Genomic DNA, 4,376 nt, shown 5'->3' with positions numbered 1-4,376 from the left:
GATTTGAAAACAAACTTAAAAAGTTAAAAACGACAAAAACTTAAGAAACAGTTGCCTAAGTACATACAGTACACATCACTTCATCAACTTACGAGCCTTGGGTTGACATTTAAAAAGCTGCAATTTAGACATCACTAAATTGACCAAACAAGGCTCTAGCATACCCACGCACACAACAGGAGTTAAAAATGAGAAGCGCGATCAAGTTGCCGGTATTGAAAGGAGCAAGAAATGAAGATCTAGAACAGTTTTGGTTTGTAGTAGGGGCAGTGTGGGAAGCGTACGCAGTTAGGGATGATAACATCAAAAATGCTACTCTGGTCAGCGCGTTGCAGGACCGCGCGTTGACATGGTATATAAAGCACTTGAGCGATCGCCCGAATGCGGGAATAGCGGAGATCAGGGAGGCATTGAAAAAAGAGTTTAGCCGCCCAAAATTAGAAACGCAATCGATCATTGGGTTCAAGGAGATCGCGATGATGCCTGGTGAAACCCCATGGGATCTAGATCAAAGATTGAAAAGTACAATCCGCGAGGTGAACATGACATTGATGGATTCGCAACACTGCGCGTGGTTTGTGGCGTCATTAACACCACATCTGAGGACGACGTTTTCATAGCAAAAGATCTCAACCCAAGCTGAAGCATTAGAGATAGCGATGAGGTTACATGAAACCCCAATATAGGATCCGGGGTTTGGAGTTCACCAAATCCACGCACAAATACAAAACCTGTGTTTAGAAATGTAGAGTTTGAAACAAGAGAAGGCAACTCAGCTAGAAGCATGAGAAGAAATTTGGTGTGTAAGATGCAAAGGCCAGAGTCATGATAAGGATCACCGTCTAATATTCACAAACTATCTGGCACGAGGGGGAACAATGCCATTGTGACCAGAGGCACAAGTAGGGCCAAGCATGGTGGCCACACTCTGGTGCATGATCTGCCAACTGGGGGGCAAGGACAACATAAACAACTGCGATCTATTGCCAAAGCTTGTACAACCCCCTCAACAACTATTTTTCAAGTTTTGTAGCTCTATGGGCCATGATGAACGCAATTGCCGAAGTTATGAGTTGTTGATGGATCGAGCACCTGCTTACAGGATGTAGACTAAGGTGCGAGGTCCAAATCCAGCCGCAACAATGGCACGCGATGGGTTCCAGGGGCAAGGACGAGGACAGGGAATGGGGCTAGGGAGGGGCCACAGGCAGCTAATCTCCTATAACTGTGGTGGACCAGGGCACTATGCGTGGGATTGTACCAACATGACCAGAATATCATGCCCTTACTACGAGCAGTTCGATCATGAAATGATAGATTGCCCCACGCTGATAGCACAGATACGTGAGAAGAGGGCAGCGCAACCTACAATGACGTAGAACGTTTAAATGATGAGGGCTGAATTGCGCGAAGCAGACACTAGCGTAAACATGGTACTAAATAGTGGCACAGCTATAGGGGGAGATGCACGAAAATAGCCTGCAGAAGATGAGAGGGTTTGTGATGCCCCTATAAGTGAACCTGACTTTGAAATGGAACAGGTGAAGAAGAGAGCAAAGGAATCTCAGGAGAGCTTCACGGACGTCTCTACTCCAGGTGGAAGGGATCTAATTGAGCCGGGAATGGATCCCTCTATTCTTACCACATTTTTAGAGACATGTATGAAGTTGCTGCATGACAATAGAGTTGTTAAAGGACTGCAAGAGCTGATTACTAAGTGAACAGGGTCAGGGGAACCGCATGGTCCGAAAATTCGGAAAACACTCTCTGCACACCGGACAGGAGATGCGAATCACGACACAGATCGACGAGTATGAGATGGACCAGGTCATTCTAGATTTAGGGTTGGATGCAAACATGTTGCCTAGGCGAACGTGGGAACACATGGGTAGGCCCACCCTACAATGGTCTCCGTTTCAACTCTGGATGGCCAACCAGCAGAAGATCTTGCCGCTGGGAAGATCACAAGGGGTGACAGAGGACATCGAAGGCATCAGTATGCAAATGAACTTCGAAGTAATAGAAATTTTGGACGACAGTAACCCTTACCCCACACTATTAGGTATAGACTGGGCCACAGATATGAATGGCATCATTACTTTATAGAAGCGAAAGATGATATTTGAGAAAAAGTCGCTTTGTGTGATCATCCCACTAGATCCGATGGAGGGGGTGCGATATACTGAGCCGGTGAATGATGAGGAAGATGATGATGAACTGGATTGTATCTACAAAATCACTACGCGAACTCTGGACTGGGTAAATCCGACTGCCGAGGAAAGAGTGCCGTGGGAGCGCACCGAGTCCTAGACTGCAGAAGAGGAAGATGAACGATGGCATAATTGGTTGAATGAAGTAACAACATTAAATTGCAACATGATGACCAGGTCGTTGTGTTGTGTAATTTCTTAAGATCGAGATTTACCAACATATGATGGGCTAACAAAGGTAGATGAGTTCTTGAACAAGTTCGAGATTGTTGTACTAGAGAACCAAAGGTTTGATGCTTAGCTAACAAAGGTAGATGAGTTCTTGAACAAGTTCAAGAATGTTGTACCGGAGCGATGCATTAAAATGGGCGCTACGCGCGATACCTGCGCGCTGGTGGGGAACACACGAAGGAAACTTTTAAGACTGGTGCAACTGCAGATGAATGATGCAGCTAAGGTTTGGGAAGCCGAAATTACGAATCACCGAGAAATATGATGGACGTGATGATCCACGTGAACACCTCACGAAATGGACCAAAGCCTATGGAAAAGAACCCCAGCCAGAGTGGGTTCACTTGTTTTATCACACCTTGGATGTCATCCCCAGGAACTGGTATACTGAAACGGAGCTCTGCCATGGTACAAGTGAATGGGATATCTTGCACGAAGGATTCTTATTAACATTCTTATTTGAGGACCGATGGATGGATACCGTGGATGATGCGCTGCAACTCGTCAAGGCTGCCATTTTCAAGATACCATTGGAACCAGAGGAAGTCGTTCAACCAGCATGGTCTCGTCAGCTGAGTCAGGCCCTAGAATGTTACAATGTGCAGGTAGAGGATGATGATGATGACCCCAGAAACATCAATGTTCCAGAAATGGAAGGGAGTCGCGAGGTGCGTGGACCAGCGATCGAGGATCCTGACATCACCGTGCCGCTAAAAACAAAGCAAGTGAACATTGGTACAGAGGAAGCGCCGAAGTATGCAACCCTGAGGGATTATTGGGATGATGCCATGGTGAATAAAGTCGTTGAGCTATTTCACGAGTATCAAGAAATATTCCTGACCAAGATGACTGAGTTAAAAGGTATCCTAGGAGACCTAGGGATGATGAAGATAACACTCAAACTGAACGCAAAGCCAGTTAAGCAGCAACCTTACCAATCGAATCTGAAATACACAGCGAAGGTCCGCGAAGAGTTGGACAAAATGCTTGCGGTAGGAATAATTGAACTAGTAGAGGAATCCGACTGGGTAAGCCCTATGGTTGTCTAGGAGAAAAAACAGAAAGGTGAAATTCGTATTTGCATGGATCTCAGTAAGCTCAACGATGCATGTGTTAACGATCCCTTTTTGATGCCATTTACGAATAAGGCACTGGAAAATGTGGGGGGACAGGAATCCTACTCCTTCACGAACGGTTTCTCGGGGTATCACCAGATTAAGATCATGCTAGAGGACAGGAGTAAAAAAACTTTCACCACCGAATGGGGTTGTTTTCAGTACATTGTGATGCCCTTTGGGCTGAAGAATGCGTCAGCGATATTCTCACACATAGTGGTAGCTACATTCAAGGAATTTATACATAAGTTCTTGGAAGTATATCTTGATGATTGGACCGTATATGGGTTAGTCAACATGTTGCGAGCTTACGATTAATGTTGGATACTTGCCGCCGACACCAGTTTGTGCTAAACCTAAAGAAGTGTACTTTCCTCGTCCCCTTCGGGAACTTGTTTGGCCATGTGATCTGTAGGCAAGGCCTCATGGTGGACCCGGCAAAGATTGCTATCATACTCAATCTGCAAGCACCACAAAGTGTCAAGTAGCTGTGTGCCATACTGGGACACACTGGTTACCATCGAAATTTCATCAAGAGCTACGCGTAGATCACGACACCGATGGAACAATTGTTGAAAAAGGATGCTACTTATTGCTAGAATGAGGAATGTAACAAAAGTCTGGAAACACTCAAGGAAAAGATGGCATCAGCTCCAATCTTGGTCTTTCCAAAATGGGACATCGAATTTCACGTGCATGTTGATGCTTCGTGTATCACGTTGGGTGCAGTACTCACACAGGAAGGAAAAGAAGGAATTGATCACCCGATCGCATTTGCAAGTTGAAAATTGTCCAAATCTGAGAAGAACTACTCCACTAT

This window comes from Pinus tabuliformis, chromosome 8, assembly GCF_031772625.1.
Source record: "Pinus tabuliformis cultivar Carrire ecotype Pingquan chromosome 8, CPIR1, whole genome shotgun sequence".
Taxonomy (NCBI): domain Eukaryota; kingdom Viridiplantae; phylum Streptophyta; class Pinopsida; order Pinales; family Pinaceae; genus Pinus; species Pinus tabuliformis.
This window is presented reverse-complemented; position numbering follows the sequence as displayed.